Raw genomic sequence first — 26,201 nt, forward strand, 5'->3', positions numbered from 1 at the left:
TGGGGTCAAGTACAAATATGGGTCATTTATTTTATTCTGAAATATTATTTGGTGCAGAAAAAGTCTGAAATATCCTCTGAGGAAATACTCGCTTCCTTATTACCTTTTCAAAGGTACTGGCTCTCTAACCAATCAAATACAAATACTGTATTTTGGGAAACTACTTACAAATTTAAGATTACATAAAAACAAAGTCATATACATACATAGATTCATACACATTAATTCATGCCCATTCATTAGGGCAGCACCTGTGGCTCAGTGAGTCGGGTGCCAGCCCCATATACCGAGCGTGGCGGGTTCAAACCCAGCCCCAGCCAAACTGCAACAACAGCAACAAAAAAAAATAGCCGGGCATTGTGGGATGTGCCCAGCTACTGGGAGGCTGAGGCAAGAGAATCGCCTAAGCCCAAGAGCTGGAGGTTGCTGTGAGCTGTGACACCACAGCACTCTGCAGTGGGCGACGGAGTAAAACTCTGTCTCAAAAAAAAAAAAATTTCATTAATCAGAAAATTATTCCAGCAAAGCAGTTTTATGATATTACCATATTATTTCACTAAGAGAAAATGAGGATTTGACTACATCTGAGAACAACTCTTATTCTCATATAAGAAGACAAAAATGCCAAAAAAGAAATTCTACACTGGGGCGGCACCTGTGGCTTAAAAGGGTAGGGCACCGACCCATATGCTGGAGGTGGTGGGTTCAAACCCAGCCCCAGCCAAAAAAACTGCAAAAAAAGAAAAAGAAATTCTACACTGGTTGAATCTATTCGTGCAATACCTGGATCATGAAATTTATCCATTCTTGAGAGCTGAGGGGGCACCCACACCAGTCTGGGAGCAGAAAGAGTGTCTGATTAATGGCGCTATCCCTACTTTGATATCAACCTATTCACCCCCCACATTAATTCTACAGTTCACTACACTTGGAGGTGGTTTCATGCACACACGCAAAAAAAATGGGTTCTTCTGTGTACCTCTAATCAAAGATATAACTGTAGGTGGTCACACCTGTAATCTCAGCACTCTGGGAGGTCGAGGCAGGAGGTGCTTGAGCTCCGGAGTTCAAGACCAACCTAAGCAAGAGGAGACACCATCTGTACTAAAAATAGAAAAATTATGTGGGTGTTGTGTCAGGCACCTGTGTCCCAGCCGCTTGGGAGGCTAACACAGGAGAATCACTTGAGCCCAGAAGTTTGAGGTTGCTGTCAGCTAGGCTGATGCCATGGCTAGCCTGAGTGACAGACTCTCTGTCTCCAAAAAAAGAAAAAAAGAAAGATATAACTCTATTGTTTAGCTTTCCAGCTCCCATCTTTGTGCCTCTACAGAAACGTCAGGAAAACATTGCAATTTCTAATCTCCTTAACCCTCGTTTGCCTGGAGAATTCTGTTCTGTTTCCTTGTGATTTTACTTACCAGAATTAAAGACAGGGCATCACTAAAACTGTATGCTGTTTTCCTTTTACTGTTTCTCCATCTATCACTTTGGAAAAATGACTTCCTGAAAATTGGTATTGTGATTTTTTTGCTTCCTTCCTCAGCTTCACATATTCCTGCAAAGTTGTCTTTTGTCAGAGGGAGAGAGCCAGTAAGTATACATTAGTGCCAGTAAGTATACATTGGTGTTTCCTTCCCATTTTCCTAAGCACAAGTTTGGGGACAGTAATAAAGGCAATTTTCTTCCTTTAGACAGTAAAATCTCTAAGAATACTACCTCAACTTCAGGTTATAATCAAACAGTGACAATTACAGTGAAAAGGACAAATTTCTGGAAGAATTAGGATATACCAGTTGTAAATAGAACACGTGTTTTTTAATAAAAAACATCTTGTAGGGGTGGTGCCTGTGGCTCAAGGAGTAGGGCGCCGGCCCCATGTGCCAGAGGTGGTGGGTTTAAACCTGACCCTGGCCAAAACCCCATGTGCCAGAGGTGGTGGGTTCAAACCTGACCCCGGCCAAAAACTGCAACAAAAAAAAAAAAAAAAAGAAAGACATCTTGTAGATGGAATTGTGACACATACTCCTGCCCCCAAAAGAAATAAGCAGAGTAAAAGTATAGCTGGTGACTCACGGAACCAGTGGGTAGCTTTTCTCTTCTCAGCATGCGCACGTCCCACCGGCTTCCCGGGTGGAGACCTATTGACTCTCAAGGTCTCAAATCCAGACTGTGGCTCAAAGGCTTTACTCCCTCGTCTTCTCTGGGAGCCCCCATCAAACAGACGCAATATTACCATCTACTTGAACAGCTAAGTTTCTATCTGCTGCTTGCTTTTTATATCAATCCCTTTTCACATTTATGTATAACTAAAGATTCTAGTTAGGAAAACAAGTGAACCCTCTCCAGAGAATGAAAAGATAACCCATAGAATGGGGGAAAATATTCACATATCATGTATCTGGAAAAGGACTAATATTCAGAATACATTAAAAATTCCTACAATTCAGGGCCGGGTGTGGTGGCTCATGCTTGCAATCCTAGCACTCTAGGAAGTTGAGGTGGGAGGATCGCTTGGGCTCAGGAGTGTGAGACCAGCCCGAGCAAGAGCAAGACCCCTGTCTCTACTAAAAATAGAAAAATGAGCCAAGCATTGAGGTACACATCTGTACTCCCAGCTACTCAGGAGGCTGAGGCAGAAGGATCAGATGAACCCAGGAGTTTGAGGTTGCTGTGAGCAAGGCTGACACTCTAGCCTGGAGTAACAAAGTGAGGCTCTGTCTCAAAAAAAAAGTCCTATAACTCAACAACAAGAAATAAATAATCCAATTCAAAAATGGATGAAGTACTTGAACAGACATTTATTTAAAGAAGATACACAGATGGCCAGTAAGCACACGATAAGACACTCAAAATCCTTATGATACAGGATTCCACCACTCAGGGCTAGCCAGGGAGCCCCCCATTCTCTAGGCCCAGGTGAGCTCAGAAGTCAGACCCCCATTTCCAGGCACAGACCGCCTTCTTCGGGACACACCCTGTGGGCTCTGATAAGATCATGAACAAAGCAGCCTATGATGGTTTTTTGGATGATTCCACCTTGGGTAGGAGCACACACCCTAATCCCTTCTCAAGGACCCAGACTGTAAAGGACCAACTGCCAGCCATGTGTAATCCTCTAGACTTAAGACCCCTATAAAAAAGAGCCCACGTGGAGATTCCAGGGAGGGAGATCTCCAGTTCTTTCCCCCTCCCAGAAGCTCTGTGCTTTTCTGTATTCCTTTCTAACTTCTAATAAAAGTCCTATCTTACCACTGATCTGTGGTCCGTGGGTCATTCTTCAAATCCCCAAGACCAAGGACCCACAGAAGAACAAAATTCCAGTATCATTTAGTCATCAGGGAAGAGCAAATCAAAACCAAAATCAAAATGAGATATCGCTTTGCATCCATTAGGATGACCGTTATTAAAAGACGAATAATAACCAGTATCGATGAAGACATGGAGAACCAGTGTGCACTGCTGGTGGGAAGGGGAAACAGCAGTTGGTGTGGAAAACAGTGACAGGTCCTCAAAATGTTACACACAAAATTACCATTTGATCCTGCAATTCCACTCCTGCATACAAAGCCAAAAGACTTTTGGAAAGTCCTGCTTTCCAAGAGCAGGACTCAGATCCTTGTACACCAATGTTAGTGCACCATTATCCACAATCCCCTACTGTGGAAACAACCCAAACCTCTATCAACAGATAAACAGACTTTAAAAATGTGTTGTATACATACAATGGAATCTAATTCTTTCATAAAAAGGAAGAAAGGCCTAAAACAGGCTGTAACGTGAGCAAACCTTAAAAAGATGTGACGTGAAATAAGACACAAAAAGTCAAATTCCCCATGATCCCACAGATATAAGTATCTAGAACAGGCAACTTCATAGAGATGGAAAGCCGAATGGGGACTTAGGGTTTCATACGGAAAGAGAATTTCGAGTTGGGATGATGAATAAGTTCTAGAAATTAACAGTGGTGACCAGTACTCGAAACGGCAAATGTACTTAATGCCAATGTAACTGTAAACTTAAAAACAGTTAAAGGCCGGCTGTGGTGGCTCACACCTATAATCCTAGCACTTTGGGAAGCAGAAGGATCATTTGAGACCAGGAGTTGGAGACCAGCCCGGGAAACAGCAAGATCCTTTCTCTACCCCCTCTCCGCCCCAAAACACCAGGTATGGTGGTGTAAGCCTGTGGTCCTAGCTGCTCATGAACTTGAAGCAGAAGGATTGCTTTAGGCCAAGAGTTCAAGGCTGCAGTGAGCTATGATGACCCCACTGCACTCTAGCCTGGGCAACAGAGTAAGAGACTATCTCCCAAAAAAGGTTAAAATGGTAAGTTTTGTGTTAGACATATTTTGCAACAACAAAAAAGTTAACACTTGAAAGAAAAAGAACACAAGAAATTCAGATATAATATGCAAAGCAAACTAACATGGCTGGTTAAGACAGTGTGCAGACAGAACTTCCTTTCTTCTTTTCCTCTTCCCTTCCTTCCATTCCTTCCTTCCTTTCTCTTGTATGTCCTATAGGAAATAAGTAAACATTCTAGGCAAGAAAAATGCACAAGGGAATTACAATGAGAATTTAATTTTAAAAAGATAAGTCACATTACAAGAGGAACTGGCAGAATGAGGAAATCTAGAGCAGGGATTGTAAACAACAGCAGGCTGAACCAAAGACCAGGAGGTGTTTCTATCTTCAGTAAAAAGGAAAATGAAGAAAGAACAGAAATATACTTGCAAGCCTCAAATTTGTAAGGCGCTCCGTTCTAGAACAACTCCTTGTAACAGTTTAAGGAGACGATGGAATAAATAATTCAGGCAGGGCTAGTTTCCCTGGCTGTGAACTACTATCCCAGGAAACAAAGCAACACAGCCCGGATTCCATGTCAGGGGTAGGTCAGAGATCATATTTTACACTACATGTACCTCGAAAAGTAGAGCCTCCCCAATCTAGGAAATCAATTTAAAACTCCATGTGAATGACCCACAATCAATGGTAAATCCATCTCGCCCAACATAATCACTCTGAATACAAAGAACATACCAGTCTTAAGCATCCTTGTGATGATGACTGCCCTACAAGTTCACATCACCAAGGAAAGCATTTAGAGCCAAAAATGAATGCTTGTATTCTTTAGCCTTTCACTTGATTGGAATAAGAATCATCTATTAACCAAACCATATGACCTCAGGATAAACCAGGCTTATTAATGATTCCTTTAAAGAAATCTTAATGACACTGTTAAGAGAAGCAGAATGGTCTCCTAAGATGCATTCCAATTGTAATTAAAACAGGTCTGTCCCAGAGCTCCCATTTAATTTTAATTTATATTAAAATAACTCAGAAGAGTTATTGGATATATTGAACAACTGCCTTGAAGTAGGGTGGTTAAGTGTCAGCGTCCTCCCATGGCCTCAAAAACTGCAATGAATAACATGCCGAGGAAAAGAGGCAGGACCCAAACTGTCAACCCTAAGTGACATTTCTTTACAACACTGAAAAAACTGTTTTCTAAAACACGATGATGCTACACGTGGTCAGGCTATGTACAAGATAGAGTTTGGAAAAGATTCCGCCCATCAACAACCATGTCTGTGGAACTAACAAAGCTGCAATCAGTTTCTCTGCGGAAACTGATTTTAATCAACATTGAAGACATTGAACTCCCATCACTTTTCACTTCATTAGACCCGGGACTGTGGATCTGGAAGAGATTCCAAATAGTCCCGGGGTTTCTTCTATTTTACTCAAAGCCCTCTGGGCTACTCATCCAGAACAATACCACTTTCTACCAACTCAACCCAGCTTTACTTCCTTTATGGAGTATAGCACTTACCGCTGTCTGATGGTACATTGTATGTTCACGTAAGAAATGCACAATTTATTACTTTTTATTGTCTTTCCCACCAGAATGCCCTTCCCCCGGTGCAGGGACCGTGTCTGCACCCCAGCACCCTCAACAGTGCCTGGCACAGTGCAGCCTGGTGACTACTGCATCTGTTTAGTAGCCGATGGGACCACTCTTGCCCTACTCTTTCACCTTACACATGAGATATGTGAGGCCCAGAGGAGTGGAGTGACTTGCCCAAGGTCACTAGGCTAATCAGAGGCAAAGATGGCACTTTGAACCCCCTTAACTCCTGGTCCTTCTTCCAAGTAGGTGAGATGCTGCCACCCCCTGCGTCTGGCAATGCCCCTTGACCTAAAAACGGTCAGCTGGTGAAGCCCGTAGCTCAGTGGGTAGGGCGTCGGCCACATACACCAAGGCTGGTGGGTTCAAACCCAGCCAGAGCCTGCTAAAATCAACATTGACAACTGCAACAAAAAAATAGCTGGGCATTGTGGTGGGCGCCTGTAGTCCCAGCTACTTAGGAGGTTGAGGCAAGAGAATCGCTTAAGCCCAAGGGTTTGAGGTTGCCTCAGTAGTGTGACACAGCACTCTACTGAGGGTGACATAGTGAGAGTCTGTCTCAAAAATAAATAAGTTAACTAAATAAAATAAAAACGGTCAGCACTTATGTTAGCCCATTGGAGCTGCTGTAACAAAATACCATGGACTGGGTGGCTTATAACAATAGCAATTAATTTCTCACGATCTGGAGGCTGGGAAGCCCAAGATGAAGGTGTCAGTAGATTTGGTAAAAGCCTGCTTCCAAGTTTACAAATATGACTTTTCACTGGGTCCCACATGGGAGGAGGGTGAAGAGTCTCTCTCTGGCCTTTTTTTTTTTTAGACAGAATCTCACTTTATTACCCTCGGTAGAGTGATGGCATCACAGCTCATAGCAACCTCCAACTCCTGAGTTTAGGCGGTTCTCTTGCCTCAGCCTCCCGAGTAGCTGGAACCACAGGTGCCCGCCACAACGTCCAGCCATTTCTTTATTGCAGTTTGGTTGGGGCTAGGTTTGAACCGACCACCCTCAGTATATGAGGCCAGCGCCCCACTCACTGAGCCACAGGCGCCGCCCTTTTATTTTATTTTTTTCGAGACATAATCTCACTTTGTTGCCTTCAGTAGAGTGCTGTGGCATCATAGCTCACAGCAACCTCCAACACTTGGGCTTCAGTGATCCTCTTGCCTCAGCCTCCCGAGTAGCTAGGACTATAGACGCCCACCACAATGCTTGGCGGTTTTTTTAGAGATGGGGCTCACTCTTGCTCAGGCTGGTCTTGAACTCCTGAGCTCAAGCAATCCACCTGCCTTGGCCTCCAAGAGTGCTGGGATTACAGGTCTGAGCCACTGCACCCACTGTGCCTGGCTCTCTAGCCATTTATAAGGGCACGAATCCCAGTCACAAGGGCTCCACCCTCAGGATCATTATAATCACCTCCCAAAGACGCCACCTCCTACTGCCATCGCCTTGGAGATTAGGGTTTCAATATATGAATTGGGGGGGGGAACAAAAGCATTCAGTCCAATGCAGCACTCTTCAGCCTTTCAAATCTCTCCAAATTTTTCCTGCCCCACTTTTCTAGGCTTGTCAGCTCCCCCTTTCCAATGCCATGCCCAGTGTTCCAGCCACCCCACCACATCATTGCTTTCATGCTCAGGAATTCCTCTCCAGCCCCTCTCCATCTGCTAAATTTCTACTCTTCCTTCAAGCTTCCTGCTGATCCTTCATATCCTGGGCTCTCTCACCAGAATACTCCTTCCTCTGTGGTCTCCTGGCCCTCTGACCTTCCATCACAGTTCACTTTACATTTGACCTCATCTTTCTTCTTCACTAGACTGTGACTTCTTTATTTTTTCTCTGGTAGCAACTCCACACTGCCTGGCACAAACTCTACAGTGCAGCAGGAGGGACAGAAGGGCATCCTAGGGACATGTGCCATCCCTCCATATTCCGTGTAAGTCCCAGCGTCCCCACCGGCTGATCCAGGAACCAAGGCGGGAAAAAATCTGTTAAGGGGGAGATGTCATTAAACACAACAGGACATGAAATGAGCTTCTGAATTGTGTACCATAAATCATAATGCATTTGCTCTACAACAATGTGAAAATGATACATTTTCACCCCTCAAGTTAGAAACCACTATGAAAGTTGTAAATACTGTGGGCTCATCAGTACAACCACTGTTCTTTTCATGCTATGCTCCTGACACCCAGTACGCGGGGCATATGCCTTACGTGTCTGTTGACATGAGATAAAATAGGTTTACAACTTTTGGCCAGATGGAACTAGAAGGAAGAAGTGCTTTTCATTAAGCTTTGCAGCACAGGACATAGTTACTTATTTTGCCTGTTCAAAGGTAACTATTCAGAGATTGCTATCTTGTTTTCTTCCTCTGTGCTAGTGGTTTTCAACCTTTTTTTTAATCTCACGGCACACTTGAGCCTATAGTTAAACTTCCACAGCAACTTAAATAATGTTGATCAAAGAAAACAAAAGAGAAAAAAAATTGCTTAATTAATGATCTTTAAAACTTTTCACAGCATACCTAAGATCTTCTTGCCACACACCAGTTGAAAATCACTGCTCTATACCCAGGTTATTTGTAAGAGACAAAAAAAAAAAAAAAGCATTGAGCCAGGTGCAGTGGCTCGTACCTGTTATCCCAGCACTTTAGGAGGCTGAGGCGAGAGGACTGCATAAGGCCAGGAGTACAAGAATAGCCTGAGCAACTTTAGACCTTACCTCTACCAAAAAAAAAAAAAAAGGGGCTGGGCATGGTGGTGCAACCAGTAGTCCCAGATAGTTGGGAGGCTGAGGCAGGAGGATCACTTGAGCCCAGGAGTTCAAGGTTACAGTGATGAAGACACTGCACTCTAGGCAATAGAGCAAAAAAAATCTCTAAAAATAATAATAATTTTTTAAAATGTTTAAAGCATAGAAAAATGATAATCAGAAATATTTCTATATGCCACTATTCTGGAAGTAATCACCTATCTTCCTTCAACTTCTCACACTAGTCCTTCTAAAAGGATAAATTCGGGCAGCACCTGTGGCACAGAGAGTAGGGCGCCAACCCCATATACCGAGGGTGGCGGGTTCAAACCGAGCCCCGGCCAAACTGCAACAAAAAATAGCCAGGTGTCGTGGTGGGCACCTGTAGTCCCAGCTACTGGGGAGGCTGAGGCAAGAGAATCACCTAAGCCCAGGAGCTGGAGGTTGCTGTGAGCTGTGCTGCCACGACACTCTACCAAGGGCAATAAAGTGAGACTCTCTCGCTACAAAAAAAAAAAAAGGATAAATTCATAAACATTAATAGCAAATGTTACAGGTGATGAGATTACTTGAAATAGCAGAGGTTGCCCGACAAAATTGTTGTTCACACATTGTCACTAGGTCACTGACAGTGACACAGAACTCTCTGCATGGGCCAGAAAGAAAGTCTAGATCTGGAGCTGCAAACAGTAAACATCTTTAAGATATTAATCAGTACAGTCACACCCGAGCTGCTTATGTCAATAAAGAAAAAAATCTCAACTGAGAATAACAAAACGACAAATTTGGGATGAGGTTTTCCACCTTGTCTCTGCCAACTAAAGACCATTATGTTCACAAAACTGACAGGAAGCCCACATCCTGGGGCCACATTTTCTGCACGGGCCAACCCTGACTATTTCTTCCAAGATCAGAACATCAGGAACAGCCGTGAAAAGTCACACAGCTCACAAGCGCTCTCTTCAGAACACAGGTGAACAGCTCTCCTCCTCCCAAACCATTTCAGCCAAAAAGCCTTGCTGCTTTGTCCATCAAGGTTCACTGAAAACTACCTGAAATCCTCTTGGGAATAAGAAATATTTCTTGCACAGCTGTAACTGTTGATATCTAATTTTTGTTGATGTCTAATATTAATTTCTTTTCTTTTCTTTTTTTTTTTTTTTTTGAGACAGCGTCTCACTCTGTCACCCTCAGTAGAGTGCTGTGGCATCACAGCTCACAGAAACCTCAAACTCTTGGGCTTAAGCGATTCTCTTGCCTCAGCCTCCCGCGTAGTTGGGACGACAGGCACCTGCCACAATGCCCGGCTATTTTTTTGTGGCAGTTCTCAATGTTGTTTAGCAAGCCTTGTCCAGACTCGAACCCTCCAGCCTTGGTGATTGTGGCCGCCGCCCTACTCACTGAGCTACGGATGCCGAGCCTGATATCTAATATTTCAACGCAGTTTTCAGAAGAAAATAAAGCTGCAGTGCCTTCGACCTCTATAGGAAGGTAAAATGAGCCTAAATACCAACATTATAAATAAAACAAAACCCTCCATGCAGTGTGTGTGTGTCTCACACACAACTTGCATAATGCATGCACATACCCACACCCCTCATAACAAAAAATGTAATCATTTTGTTTGTTTTTATCTTTCTTAGACCCAATGTCATCTTGCAAGACACAATTGCCACGCACTAAATGGGCCTCTAGTGGTTCCCATCTTCTGAGCACCTCACCTATTAGTAGGGAGAGATTGCAGGCAATGGAAAGAACTCAGCTCAGTCGCTTAAACCTGTGAACTTGAGCCTCCTCTTCAGTAAAATGAGGGGTTGGTCTACATCAGCACCGCCCAACAGAAATAGAACGCAAGCCACAAATGTGAGCCAACTATGTAATTATAAATTTTCCAGCGGACACATTTTAAAAAGCAAAAAGAAATGGATAAAATTAATTTTCCGGTCTTATTCGATCCACCATAGCCAAAACAGTATTATTTCAACATGCAATCAACATCGCAAAATTATTAATGACACCATTTACATTCTCTTTTCATACCAAGAGCCTGAAATGTGGGATGTATTTTAAATTGGTAGCACATCTCAATTTCCACTGGCACATGGGACCAGCTGGACCATATGGGACAGCACGGGTCTAGATGATCTCTTACATTTCCTTCAACACTGGAAGTTATTTTAATAAAGAGAATGACAGATTTGCAGATCAAGGTATACATAGAAAAACTAAAGTTCTTCCCTGGAAATTCTGTCTATTCTCATTTTAAATGGTGTTTTGCTTTTTTTTAACTTACATATTTTTAATTTCAGTGGAATTGGGTAAGGGATAGGGGGTTTGCCATCCTACAAACCTCAAAGGAGGTTAAGAATATTAACGACAGCGTAACTACTGAATGAGACATCTCCAAAATCCTAACTAGAAAACACAGTGTTAAAGTTCTACAGGAATAACAAGGAAATAACATTTGATAACCACGTTAGCTTCCACACATTAAAATAATGCTACAAAACACAAATGTGTGCGTGCTTTTGGAATTGTTTCTCTAATTACTGAGAAAGATTCGCGATGCTGCTCCTACAGTCTTGCTTATTAGTCCCTTTGTGATGGATGATCTGCCTTCACCAGATGGCCAGCCTGGGTTAAGAGTACAATATGAGCTCGCAGAACAAAGCAAAGCTAAAGGGACTTCCCAAGAACGGAACCTGTGACCCTGACCTCATTAACTCCAGAAGACAGTTAACCCATCACAAACATCAGGGCCAGCTGCTTCATAGATACAGCCAGGAAAGCCCCCTGCCTGTCACAATGACACTGTGGGAGAGAAAAAGTCATTCTTCCTGTATGAAGAAGTTTTAAAAATGATGAAACCTCTGAATGTGCTAATTTAGGGCAGGCTGGAATTCGCCAGCAGTGTCTTAAGGGCCCTGCTGGATCTGTCACAAGCTTCCCTAAGAATATCAGCAATGGCCCTCGCCGGAGAAGGGAAATGGCTTTGGGCTTTGGCAACAGGGTTTGGAATAATGATGATTCCTCTAAATCGATTTTACTCTTCTTATCTCTACAAATTTTCACATCAAGAATAAGAGGGGCACAAAATGTAAAGATAACTGAGTTTCGTATCTGCCTGCATATATAAATTACAGTGACCATTCAATAGCTGGAACATTTCCTGATGCTCACAAAAACTATCAAAAAGTAAAGGTCAAATGTTAGACAAAATTAATAAAATAAGCATAAAACACAGGCTAGCTACAATAGTACACAATGTCATTAACTGCAAATAATTTTTTTTTTATGTTTTGGAGGGCCAACCTAAAGATTGAAATATGATGTTCAAAAAACAAATGAGCCACTTGGGAGGCTGAGGCAAGAGAATTACTTAAGCCCAAGAGTTTGAGGTTGCTGTGACGCCACAGCACTGTACCGAGGGCGACACAGTGAGACTCTGTCTCAAAAAAAAAAAATAAAAATAATAAAAAATAAATGAAACTATATCTATACTAATTTACATTTAATCTTAATGGAAAATGATAACTGGTGGACAGAAACATAAGGGTTTTCAAAGCACCTAAGTAAACCAGGATACTGCTATTCTCTGCCTAATATATTTATCACGATCTATACAAATTCTGAATTTAAAATTATCAACTTTGAAAAGACTAACCTTAATTCAACAAGTAAACTGACTAGATACGTGGTTACAATTTTAAAGCTCCATGCACAGAGAAATATCTAAAGCTGTAACACAAATGCAGAAGCACACTTATATATCTTTAGGCACGTGTTGTGTTAATCATCTGATTTATCAACTACACTCCTACACTCCTACAATACAAACTAGACACTATACAAGTTTTAATCTATAAAGTAAGTGTGGAAAAAATTAGTGAAATTTGTCTTTCCAGTGTCATTTAATATTAGTATTATAGCCCAAGAATATAGGGAAAGGGGAAGGGGGGGGAAGAAGATGGGTGGAGGGAGAGTAATTGGTGGGACCACACCTACACTGCATCTTACAAGGGTACAAGTGAAATTTACTAAATGTAGAATATAAATGTCTCAACACAATAAATAAGAAAATGCCATGAAGGCTATGTTAACCAGTTTGATGAAAATATTTCAAATTGTATATAAAACCAGCACATTGTACCCCATGATTGCATTAATGTACACAGCTACGATTTAATAAAAAATAAATAAATATATAAAATTAGTATTCGTGTTTTCTATATACTATTTATAAAGTATGGTTCCTTAAAAACTCTTTAATTCTTGACAATATTTTTTAAAGAGAAGTCCTAAAAATATTACTAAAAACACAGGAAATATCTGTAAAGAAATGAAATACAAAAAAAAAAAAATAGGACAGTTAGTGGTGATTTCTTTCGAGTACTTTACAAAATAAATACTTTTCCGCCTTGTGATTTTGTGACCAATCAATATAGTATAAAGTGCTCTTTGTAGCTCTTAATTCTTCATTTTATGCTTAAACAAAAGCTGGCATTCATTCGTAATGAAGCCTTTTTATAGTTACACAGCTATTTCATGTCTCTTCGGAAGACACAGTAAACCTTTGGGTGCTCAATAAAAATGACCAATTAATTGACTCTATCACAAAAACCTAAGAAGCTATTCCAAAACATTTACATCAAAGACTAGCTAAAGCCAGAATGAATTACTGGTCTACCCAGTATGCTTCTTTACTAAGTTAAAAATTGGCGGCAAATGAGTCTCTTCAAAAGAAATGACAAAAGATATACCATAATAGGCAAATTCGCTATATCAGCATTTAAATGTATGTTAGAGAAGGAATGAATTATCTTCAGAAATCACGGTGTGGGGACAGTAGAACAAAGTGTGGGGGATAAAAGGGCAGACAGGCTTTAGGTCAAAGAGAACTCAAGCTTGAATCCTTGATTCATCATCCCCCTCTAACTTCAGGACCTTGAGCAAGTTAATAAAAACCTCTTTTGAGTCTTAATTTCAATTATCAAATGGAAACACAAGGCCTACTAACACTCCTGTTGTGAGAACTAAATTAGATAACATAGCAACAGACTGCTTAGCACAGTACCCTGACCATAAATACTCAATACATGAACATAATTACAAGAAAAAGCTTAAGAACCTATCTTTAAGTGTAATTTAATAATTCAAATTCCAACTGATGTTGTAGACCGTGTGAAGGAAAATATAAAGATTCAACAACAAATTTAACCTGATTTTCCTTTACATTAGTGCTTTCTGAACTGTAGGTCCTGCTACATTAATGGAATGTGGAATCATTTAGTGGATCTCAACCAGCAATTTTTTTTTTTTTTTTTTTTTTTTTGAGACAGAGCCTCAAGCTGTCACCCTGGGTAGAGTGCTGTAGCATCATAGCTCACAGCAACCTCCAAACTCCTGGGCTCAAGCGATTCTCCTGCCTCTGCCTCCCAAGTAGCTGGGACTACAGGCACCTGCCACAACGCCTGGCTATATTTTGGTTGCAGCCATCATTGTTGTTTGGCAGGCCCGGGCTGGATTCCAACTCGCCAGCTCAGGTGTATGTGGCTGGCGCCTTAGCTGCTTGAGCCACAGGCACGGAGCCCTCAACCAGTATTTTTCAAAGTAAGATAGAATAAAAAATGGAAGAGCGCATGGTACATAGGAAGTCTAAGCATTACTTCATGTTTGTTTAATTACCTATATTTATAATGTGACTATATACTGAGTAGCAATGCAAAAAGCATCTGTTACTGCGCAAAAACAAAAGTTTAAAAGCCACTGCTTTACATTATAATGATGAGAATAAACGTTAACTGAGGGCTTGGTTTGTGCTAGACTTTGCCCTAAGCACATATACATTCCCTTTTGATCCCCAAAGAAATCCTACAAAGTAAGCAGTATTACTTCCCCCATTTTACAGATGAGGAAACTGAGGCTTAGATTAAATCACTTGGCAAGGATGCAGAGTGAGTAACTAACTGGTAAAGTAAGGGTTCAAATTAAGACAGCTGGCTCCAGAACTTGTACATCTAAACACTTCAGTAAGTACTAGGTTGTAAAGTATAACTGTCATTACATAAAAGTTACCCAAAGGAAGAGGTTATCAGGAGGTCTAACTCATGTGATTCTGTGGGGGGTGCAGTGTATCTTAGTGAAGAAGATGGTTTGATACAGAGAGAAAGCTCTAGGTGTGAGATCCAGCTTCTGCCCCTGGCATTGCTGCTTTAGTGGCAAGGAGTTGGCAAGTCATTTAATCTCACTGTGTCTGGATTTCCTCACCTACAAAACGGGAATGATAGTATCTGCCCTGCCTCCCCGCAGGCTATTGTAAGAAAGCATATCCACAGAGAACAGGTGAAGGGTTCTATTGTGCTACTCAATAAAACCACCCAAGGGACCCCATTCTTCAAAGAAACATACATCAACTATGATCAAAAAAAGGAAGGTCGCCCAGCTTTCACAAACTATGTGGGAATACTTTGTGCCGTTCTTGGAACACAGTAGGCCTTTAGTAAGTCTTGGCTAAGCTAAAAAGAGGTAAACAGATTCCAACTGTACACATTTTATCCACTTGTGTATTTTTTTCACCATTCATTCTCTCCACTACTTCTTACTGAACACCTACCTGGTGCCATATTAGAAATGCGAATTACAAAGAATAATTTGAATTAATTGTTCTAAACTTGTGTAGGAGAAAACTGTCAAACATAGCTTCCTCGTCTAGCAATAATAATCACTTACATTCGCGATAGTGCTTTCTAGTTTATGAAGAACTAGGTGGTAGCTTTTGTTTTTCATGCCAACTGCCTAAGTCTGTCAAGTCAGCGTTAATTGTATTACCTTCTGGCCTCCAAATTCAGTGCTCTGTAAGTCCTGCTAAGTCTTTAAAGTTTCTGACTTTGTTACAGGTGATTGTACAACTAAGCTTTAGAATAAAACACGTTTCGAATAATGACTAGCAAGAAGGAGCCATCCCGTAGCATGAATTTATCACCGCACATTTCTGAGTTGAAGCAATCCCTCCTGCACTCTTATAAAAATGCATTTTTCAAAATGTTTCTTTTGAAAAAGCTACCTTTGAAAATGTCTTCTAACAGGCATTGTCTCTGGCCTCTGTGGACCAAGGATTCTGTTTTCCCAAAGAATAAAGGAGGTAAGTAGTGAAGGTAGCCTTCCCTTTGTTGACTTTTTAAAAAATTACTCAAAATTGATTGCTGTTTTCAGATTCCTGAGTGCCGAACAATGCCAAATAACTGTAAGCCATTTTTATATAGTATAATTTCACAACTCCCATAGGTGATTTTTACAGGGGAACATTGATTTCACTGCCAACTCAATGCCATGAAAATTTGCCACAGGGTATTTACTAAGAACCTTTTTCTAAAACTGCCATATCCTTTGTATTCTAACCACTCCCTGCCCACCACCATCACAGCACCCCCCACCCACACACGCAGGCATGCACACGCACAAACACTCCCTCACCTACCCTGGCTCAGTTTCCCGGCCATTATTCCTAAAACCATATTAAAATTTCACAACACATGGTCGTAGTCACTATGTTTTGCACCCTCCCCCTCCACTGGACCAATGTCTTTTAAATACATATTCTCTCTTTAGGTACAGAATTCAGAAAATGATTATGATACCTCTATTCTGAGACCGTCTAATGGAAATTTAAGCGTCTGCCCTTCTGTTTACTGATAATCACAAAAAAAAAAAAAAAGAAAAAAGCCGTACCCCACCCACTATATCCATAGGGTTAAGGAGGTGCATCTTGCCACTACAGAGTTTGCAAGAAAGGACGGTTACAGGACCAGGAAAACCATCGCACCAACCCCTAGGAGCAGATAAGGAAAGCACGTTGCACGCCCTGGCAGCGTGCAGTAGACTCCCGGCTCCGGCCCTTGGTAAACAGGGGAAACCTTTGTCTCGCCTCAGCCATCAAACTGGTGGCTCATCAGAATTGGGGCCACAGGAGTTTGTGAGAAACGGTTTGGCAGAGGTTAAACAAAGCGATGCAGCCCGCGGGCGGGGGAGAGATTTGAGCCGGGTCAGCGCCCGAGCTCCCGTCGCAGCCGGGGACCCCGCGACCCGGAGCCGAGAGAAGGTCCCACGCTTCTGGCAAGTTCCCGGAGCGCAGCCCGTGCGCAGGTTCGCTCGCGGGGACCCTTCCTGGGGAGGTCCGCGCCCTGCTCGCGGGGACACCGCCCCACAGTCCACCCACCGCGCGCCGACCCCACACCCCTGGGGCAAGATCGGGGTCCCCGGGCGCGGCGGGGGCCCGGTCCGGAGAGGCGCGAGTGGCTGAGAGAAGCCCGCCCGCGGTCCCCATTGTCTGGCTCCGGCCGCGGGCCGACGAGACGCTCACCTGAGGTCGCCCCCGGCGCCCCGGCTGGCACAGCAGCTGGCGGGCGACGAGCGGTCCCGGGCGGACGCGGACGCGGCGGCACAGCGCGCAGCAGCCCCGGCAGCAGCCCCAGCAGCGCACCCGCCCCTCAGGCGGCCGCAGCCTCCATTGCTCTCCCGGCCGCCGCCGCCGCGCGGCACTGCGCGCCCGGCCCGCGCCGCCTGGTCACATGCTCCGCCCGCGCCTCGGGCGCTCGGACCCCGCCGCCGCCCCGCCCGGCTTCGCCCCGGGACCTCCGGGCACGAGGCGCCGGCCTCCCTCTCGGGCCCCCGGGAACGGCGCGCGTTGGCCGGCTCCCCTCCCTGGGGGTGCCGGGAAAGCAGGAGCGGCCCGGGGAGGGCGCGGGGCCCGTCACTGCGCTCCCCACCACCGCAGGGGACGACACCGGGGGGGCTGAGCGCGTGGAGTCTGGGCTTGTCATAGTGGACGCGCGCGTCCCGCAGGGGACAAGAGCCTGGAACCATCAGGCACGACTCCGCCAGATCCAAAGAGGGTTCCCGTTACTTGCCTGAGCCATAGACTAACGGGAGTGACGGGGACCCTGGAGGGAGTTTCATCCCAGAGTCCCAACCAGAACAACTGGGTTTGGATGGGCGGCGCCTGGGGTTTAGTGAGCAGGGCGCCGGCCCCATATACCGAGGGTGGTGGGTTCGAATCCGGCCCCGGCCAAACTGCAACCAAGAGATAGCCGGGCGTTGTGGAGGGCACCTGTAGTCTCAGCTACTCGGGAGGCTGAGGCAGGAGAATCGCCCAAGCCCAGGAGCTGGAGGTTGCTGTGAGCTGTGATGCTACAGCACTCTATCAAGGACAACAAAGTGAGACTCTGTCTCTACAAAAAAAAAAAAGAAAAGAAAAAGAACTGGGTTTGGGACTCCTTGGAGTCAGACAAGTTGAAAAATGCCACCCAGACATAAAAAGGCTAGAATTGCATTGCTGAGTGGTTGTACATCTGAACAGAGTGACGTTGACATTGAGCATATTGTCCCCAGCCATATGAAATTGAATACTGATTTTTATATTTTCAGGAAAACAAATGTTAATCTTTTTCTTTGGTGGGAGAAAAAAACACTGAGAGGTGCTATTTTTTTGCTATGACTGTGTCACTGCAACTATTGGAAATCAGTCTGTGCTGTTTTTGGTTCACTGTTCATGAAGAGATGCCAGAATCAATTCAGTATTATTGAGTAATAATATTACTTATCATTAAATAGGAAATTTTATTTTTTGAGACAGTCTTTGTCACCCTCAGTAGAGTGCTGTGGCATCATAGCTCACAGCAACCTCAAACTCTTGGGTTCAAGTGATCCTCTTGCCTCAGGCTCCTGAGTAACTGGAGCTCAGGCTGGTCTCAAACTCATGAGCTCAGGAGATCTGCCTACCTTGGCCTCCCAAAGTGCTAGGATTACGGGTGTGAGCCACCATGCCCGGCCTCCCTAGGAGGATTTTTCAAATGGGGGATTAAAAGTGGGAGGCATGTATGGTGTGTATGCAAGTAGAAGCAAGCCAACAGAGCAAAAATGACTTAGGTACAGATGCAGCATAGCTTGGGTAACTGGTTATAAATAAGATTTGAGTTTTCAGTTTAGAGGGACAAGAATTTAGGGCATGTTCAGAAGATGCTAAAGAAAGTGAGCATGATGAAACAGGTGATAATTTCAATGGTCTAGGATTCTAGAGGAGTTGAAGAATTGTTGTTGTATGTATAGTAACTTAGAAAAAGGGGTTAATAGGATGGTAGAAATTGAGATTTCAAAGGCCACGACAAGATCTATCCCATGTAGTTTTCTTCAAAACTACAGGTTGATTTCCATTAGTGAGTCAGGAAAGCAATTTGGTGGGTCAGCACTCTTAAGTCACCATTGTTAATCCTGCCTGCACATTAGAATTATCTAGAGGACCTAAGGAAAACAATATCCTGTCATTCTCAGCAACATGGATGGAACTGGAGGACATTATGTTAAGTGAAATAAGCCAGGAACAGAAAGTGAAATGCTGCAGTTCTCACTCATATGTGGAAGCTAAGAAAAGTTAATCTCACCAAAGTGAAAAGTAGAACGGGACACCAGAGTCTGGCGAGGGTAGGGGGACGGGGGATAGGGAGAGATTTGTTAAAGGACATAAGAATTGCACCTAGTTAGGAGGAATAAGTTCTACTGTTCTATGCCATGGCAGGATGATGATAGTTTTAAATAGCCAGGAGGAAGATAAGGAATCTTCCCAATACAAAGAAATGATGTTTGAGATAATGAACATGGTAACCATACTCTAATCACTATACATTATACATATTACATTACTATATGTACAATTATTATGTCTGTTAAAAAAATAAGACCACATTGCAGAAATTCTGATTTATTTGATCTGGTGTAGGGGTTCAGTTACCAGTTTTTCATTAAAATTCTCCAGGTAAGTACAATGTGCAGGTATGGCCTAAGATACTGACATAAAAAGACTGATGACAGAACTAATAGTAGAAAGATATTAAGCGATCTGCTCAAATCTTCTAAGAATTGGGAAGGAGAGCCGGAGATCTGAGGGGCAATAAATTGCAGTAAAGGCAGCAGGTGGCATAGTCTAATGGGAGCAAGTGCTCAATAAAAGTATTTGCAAGTGAGAAGTACAGATCCATTTATCTCTCTCTCTCTCTCTTTCTCTCTCTCTCACATGCACATACATAAACATTTTGTGGATGGATTAACAGAAACTGTGACTTCATTTCTTATATTTTGAACTGTAAATAAAAGCCGGTTTGAAAAAAAAAAAAAGTGCCTGGCACCTAAGTTCAGTGATATCTGCATATCCTACCATGATAAAGTTTGACTTCAGTAAATTTTTATTCACTTTTAGAATTTAAAAAAAAAAAAAAAAACCACTTTTAGAATTTAGAATATTGCTAACACAAAACTATAAATGAACTATTTTAAGAGAGAAAATAAATTGATTGTAAAGTTTATTGGCATATCTATGTCAAGCTCCATAATTTAAAATTATTTAAAACAGTTAAAAACATTTATAAAGGGTCAGAACATTCAGTATTTTAAGATAAAACTAATTTTTAAAAAACTGTATCGTATTTATGAAAATAACAATTAGGGCAAGCTATATATTCTTAAATTATAGAAACATTAAAAATAAAATATCTAAAAAAAATATGCCTTGCTGTTGCTTTAGGGGAAAAGGTAGGGACAAATATTTTTTATTTACATATATTTATTAAAATATTTTTTTCCATATGGTACTGCCAATAGTCCTACTTCTCTTGTCTATTGTGATGATAAGTGAATTCACACAAAGGAGATGGGATACATAACATTATAAAGATGGTGGAAAAGCCAGCCCATAACCAAATACACACCAAATTATCACAAAGGACATAATAAGGCATATTAGTTTTAGAAAAAGAGCACTGCCCACCCCAGGTACACACACGCTCTACTTTATTAAACCACAGAGGAAACAAAACATAAGTAGTTGGTCTTTCACTTTCCTATGTTAAGTTCTTTTTCAATCATAATAAAATCTATTAAGACCAGGACTGTCTTCAAATGTGTATGATTCAAACAGGATTAGTTTCTATATCTGACATTCCATTTTTTTGCTTCTGTTGTTTTAGTAATATATGTACATACTACATTTTTAAAAATTACAACTTTGAAAATTAATTATAAAAAACTTTTCAATTCATTTGCCATCGTTCAGTGTTTACACAGTGTTCTGGAAGACTGGTAAATTACAACATACAGGTTTAAAAGCAAAACACTGAAACTGAATGTAGGTTGGAATTTTAATAAAATGTTTTACTATATTTACTTCCATATACTTTCCGACTCCTGAATTTTAAATTAATACACTGAGGAATTTTATTTACTGAAAAAATGTTCCAAACTTCTGTTCTATTATTATACAAAACTCTAAACATACCTTTTAGTTTGATTTCAAAATGCATTACGTGACGAGTCTATGTGATGGCCAAAATAATATTGTATGTAACGTACCTTTCCCATCTTTGTTCTTTTAGTTGGCAATAACAAATTATATATGGCAATCATTATTTTATGAAGACCTCTATTATAGTAAGACTAGATGTAAATATATTCCCCTTGATAATAGTAAATCTATGAATAATTTTAAGAAAAAAAAGTTAAGCTAGACAACATAGCATCAAGTTGACAATTCTTTGTGACTACATTAAGATAGGCATTATAAACCCAGACATGAAAATTGAAAAATAAGTATTATCAATACATTATATTAATTCACAGTATAAACACACATTGAGGAGGAATTTAAGTCAGAAATAATAAAAATATAACATCAGTTAAGCACTATTTAATATATATTTTGTTTTGTCACATATATATGAAAATATACACATATAGTCCTTTTAAACCAAACCTTTTAACATAAATATTCACTGATTTATATAAAAGTTGACGGAGGTAGAATTTGTGTGAATGTTCATGATTTTCAGGAACAAGTACTTCAAATATTTCACTACTGTTCTGTTCTTTTAAAAATCCATACAGGAACTCATTGAAAACCATTATTCTGAAAAGCAGGGAGGGGGGAAAGTGGGTTAAGAGAAAAATCATAGTTATTCAATATATTCGTTAAAAACTGAAATTCAGTTTTAAATGTAATTATAGTCTCTAATAAAACTTGTGCCCCAAATCGTTATACTTATGAAGTACTATTATACTTCTTGAAGTTCAGAAGTACTGTTCTATATTTTTTTAAAGGTGATTCTGGTTTCCTTATTTATACATCTGTATTTTATGTCTTCTCAGTAAGCACATGTGATATCGTGATATAAGAAATATAGTCGTGTGCTGCATAAGGATGTTTTGGTAAATGATGAACCACATGTATGACAGTGGTCTCATGAGATAATGAAACTGAAAAATTCCTAGTTACCATCTGATACATTTTTATCATTATTTTAGTATACTCTCTCTCTGTATCTATATATATCGTATATATACACATATACTACAAAACAGCTTCAGGCAGGTCCCCCAGGAGGTGTTCCAGAAGAGGCGCTGTTATCACAGAGATGACAGCTCCATGTGTGTTACTGCCTCTGAAGACCTTTCAGTGGGACAAGACATGAAGGTAGAAGACGGTGATAATGACGCTCCTGACCCTGTGTAAGCCTGGACTAATGTGTGTGTGTCTTCATTTTTAACAAAAATGCTCAAAAAATTTATGAAAAATTAAAAAATAAATACAGCTTATAGGAAGATATGCAGAAAAAAACATTTCTGTACAGATATGCGATGTTTGTTTAAGCTAAGTGCTATTATAAAAGCCAAAAGTTAAGGCTTGGTGCCTGTAGCTCAGCATTAGGGTGCCGGCAACATATATCAGGGTTCGAACCCGGCCCAGGCTTGCCAAACAACAATGACAACTACAACAACAAAAAAATAGCCGGGCGTTGTGGCGGGCGCCTGTAGTCTCAGCTACTTGGGAGGCTGAGGCAAGACAGTTGCTTAAGCCCAACAGTTTGAGGTTGCAGTGAACTATGACACCACGGCACTCTACCAAGGGCAACATAGTAAGACTGTCTTAAAATAAATAAATAAAAGTCAAAAGTTAAAATAAAATTGAAGTTTATACAGTGAAAAAGTTACAATAAGGTATTAACTCACATTATTGAAAAAAATTTAAATTTAGTGTAGTCTAAGTGTACAGTGTTTATAAAGTCTACACTAGTGTATAGTACCATGGTAGGCCTTTACATTTGCAAGAGCGACTTCTGCAAGCTCTATTCATGGTGAATGTCCTGTACAGGCATACCATTTTCAATCTTTTCTATCATGTTTTTACTGTACTGTTTCTATGCCTAGATGCACAAATACCGTTGTGTCCCAATAGGCCACACAACACAATGCAGGGGTTAGCAGGCTGGACCGCCCCTAGGTTTGTGTGAGTACACTCAACGCTGTTTGCATGGAGAAATGCCTAATAACGTCCTTCTCAGAATGTATGTCCATCTCTAAGCGATGCACGATTGCATATACTTGGTCTCTGCTCCTGGTTCCTGGCCCACAGCTCCTCAGATCTCCACAGTGATAAAAGAGTGCCTTTTGTATGCTAAGTATATGACTGGCAGCTGGGGGCTCCGCAACAGGATCCGGTATGGTCCCTAGAAAGACCAAGACATAATCATGGCGGTTTGGGATTTTGGTCCCACATCTCAACCTCCAGGGAGAGGTGAGGAACTGAAAGTCGAGCTGATCACCAATGGTCAATGATTTTCTCATTCATGCCTACTTAATGATGCCTCCACAAAACTCAAAAAAGACTGGGCTCAAACAGCTTCTGGATGGATCAACACTTGGAGATGCAGGGAGGGTGGTATAGCCAGAGAGAGCACAGAAGCTTTGCCCTCCCCAATGCTTCTCTCCTATCTGTCAGTTCATCTGTACCGTTTATCGTTTGTAAGAGCCTTTGTAATAAACAGGTAAACTGAAGGAGTTTCCTGACCTTTGTGAGCCGCTTTACCAAAGTAGTGGAGCCCAAAGATGGGGCTGTGGGAAGCTGATAGCTGAGAAGCCCAGATCACAACCTAGGGTTTTGATGGGCGTCTGAAGTGTGTGCATGTGGGAGAGGACCACACTCTTTAATCTGTGGGATCTAACACTGTCTTCACGTGGAGAGACAGGACTTAATTCAATTATAGAGTCCGAAGTGTGTGTGGTATGTGAGGACAGGAAAATACTCAATACCATGTATTAGACGAAATAGTCAAAAAAGAACAAAAATTGGATTATATACAGTGTCTGATTGTTAAAATACAGTTAAAGAAGCAATTAGTAATCTCTCTCAATTAGCAATCTGAGAAGCTATTTCATACCTGTGCAGTTCTTTTCTGAGTACTTATGGGAAAAATCCCTTAATATTAGTTATGGTGAAATTTTAAAAATGGATGACAAAATAATATCATTAGGATACTTTCAAAACTAATTGTAAGGGCAGAGCCTGTGGCTCAGTCGGTAGGGCACCGGCTCCATGTATCGAGGGTGGTGGGTTCAAACCCACCGCGGCCAAATTGCAACAACAACAAAAAAAAAGACAACCAGGCCTTGTGGCAGGCACCTGTAGTCCCAGCTACTCAGGAGACTGAGGCAAGAGAATCGCCTGAGCCCAGGAGTTGGAGGTTGCTGTGAGCTGTGTGACGCCACAGCACTCTACCGAGGGCCATAAGTGAAACTCTTATCTCCACAAAAAAGAAAAAAACTAATTGTAAATTATTACAAAATCACAAATTGTGATTTACTTATTTATTTTGAGACAGATTCTCACCATATCGCCCTCAGTAGAATGCCATGGTATCACAGCTCATAGCAACATCTAACTCTTGGGCTCAAGTGATTCTCTTGCCTCAGCCTCCCAAGTAGCTGGGACTACAGGTGCCCACCACAATGCCCAGCTAATTTTTTGTTGTTGTTGTTGTTGTTTAGCAGGCCCAGGTCAAGTTCACACACACCAGCCCTGGTATATGTGGCTGGCACCCTAACCACTGAGCACAGGCGAAGCCAAATTGTGAATCTGTTAATGGTTATAAAAGCTTCCTAATTCTTATGTACTAAAATGGTTATAACTTAAAAAATGGAAAATGATGAATGTGGGCAGGATGTGGAGAACTGGAACCCTTCTACACCGCTGGTGAAGATGTAAAGTGGAACAAGTTTGGCAGTTCCTCAAAATAAGTAAACAAAAGGACCATATAGCCCATTAATTCTATTGTTAGGTATATACCAAAAGGTTTGTAAACAAGGACTAAAACAGATACTTGAATGTCCATGTTTATAGCAACATTATTCATAAACAAACTAGGTATCTTCAAATGATGAAAAGGATAAAAGAATGTGGTGCACCCTCCTAAATGAATGAACCTAAAATGTCCTCTAAGTGAAACAAAACAGAAATAAAAAGACAAATAATGCATGATTTCACTTACATGAAAATCTAGGCTTGGCACCTGTAGCCCAGTGGTTAGGGCGCCAGCCACATACATGGGAGCTGGCAGGTTTGAACCTGGCCTGGGCCTGCTAAACAATAATGACAACTGCAACAACAACAAAAAAAATAGCTGGGCGTTGTGGTGGGCGCCTGTAGTCCCAGCTACTTGGGAGGATGAGGCAAGAGAATCGCTTAAGTCTAAGAGTTTGAGGTTGCTGTGAGCTGTGACGCCAGAGCACTCTACCCAGGGCGACATAGTGAGACTGTCTCAAAAAAAAAAAAGAAAGAAAGAAAGAAAATCTAGACTAGGCAAATTCATAGAAACAGAAAAGCACATTAGAAGTTGCCACGGTTGGGAAGGTGAGATTGGGGGAGGGAAGAGTTATTCTTTAATGGGTACAGAGTTTTTGTCTGAGAGATGAAAAGCTTTTAGAAATACTGGTGATGGTCACACAACACTGTGAATGTAACTAATGCCAATGAATTGTAAAATTAAATAGTTAAGATGGCAAAACTCATATTTTATGGTAATCAAAAGTTTTCCAATTCATCACCACTTTAGGGATTGCTGCGTCTACTACGTTCGGTGTCAGTGGTTCCTCAAGTGCAGTCTGGGAGGCCTAATATCCCTTTAGGGACTCTACGAGGTCAAGCTTATTTTCATAAAAACAAGGAATTATCTTTCACTCTTACTTTCTCATGGGTATACAGTTGAGTTTTTCAGAGGCTACATGATATGGAAAGGCGAGAAGTAAACATTTTAGATTTACAGGCCACAGAGTTCGTCACAGCTACTCAACTCCGCCATGGCAGAAAAGCAGGCTTACAATTTTAACAAATGGCTGTGGCTGTGCTCCAAAAAGCTTAATTAGCAAAAATAGGCAGTGGGATGGATTTGTGGCACAGACTCTCATTTGCCAACCCCTACTCTAAACTGCAGCTGTGAAGCAAGCATGAGAAAATGTCTGTGTCACGCTGTCATGAAGTGAACTACCACCTGATTGCATTCAAAATTACACAGCAACTTAGTAGTTGTGAAGACACAGTGAGAGCAGTGAGCACTGAGAAGTGGTCCTCAAAACCAAAGAGGAAAATAAATGTTTTAATCACACGAACACAAAAGCAATAGCACAGCAATCAGAACAAGGGAGCATCATATGTTAAATAATAGCA

The 26,201-nt window shown here is 41.6% G+C and overlaps 2 protein-coding genes across 7 annotated transcripts in view; both read right to left on the reverse strand.

Moving 5' to 3' along the window:
- Positions 1-17,137, reverse strand: part of CRACD (capping protein inhibiting regulator of actin dynamics) — a 238,238-nt gene extending 221,101 nt beyond the window's left edge. For all 4 annotated transcript variants that reach the window (XM_053606052.1, XM_053606055.1, XM_053606051.1 and 1 more), the window contains exon 1: positions 17,022-17,137. The gene's annotated coding sequence lies outside the window, so the exon portion shown is untranslated. The remainder of the gene's footprint in view (positions 1-17,021) is intronic.
- A 2,796-nt stretch (positions 17,138-19,933) lies between these two features.
- Positions 19,934-26,201, reverse strand: part of CEP135 (centrosomal protein 135) — an 82,799-nt gene continuing 76,531 nt past the window's right edge. For all 3 annotated transcript variants that reach the window (XM_053607155.1, XM_053607156.1, XM_053607154.1), the window contains exon 26: positions 19,934-21,611. The gene's annotated coding sequence lies outside the window, so the exon portion shown is untranslated. The remainder of the gene's footprint in view (positions 21,612-26,201) is intronic.

Source organism: Nycticebus coucang, chromosome 10 (assembly GCF_027406575.1).
Source record: "Nycticebus coucang isolate mNycCou1 chromosome 10, mNycCou1.pri, whole genome shotgun sequence".
NCBI classification, from domain to species: Eukaryota; Metazoa; Chordata; class Mammalia; order Primates; family Lorisidae; genus Nycticebus; species Nycticebus coucang.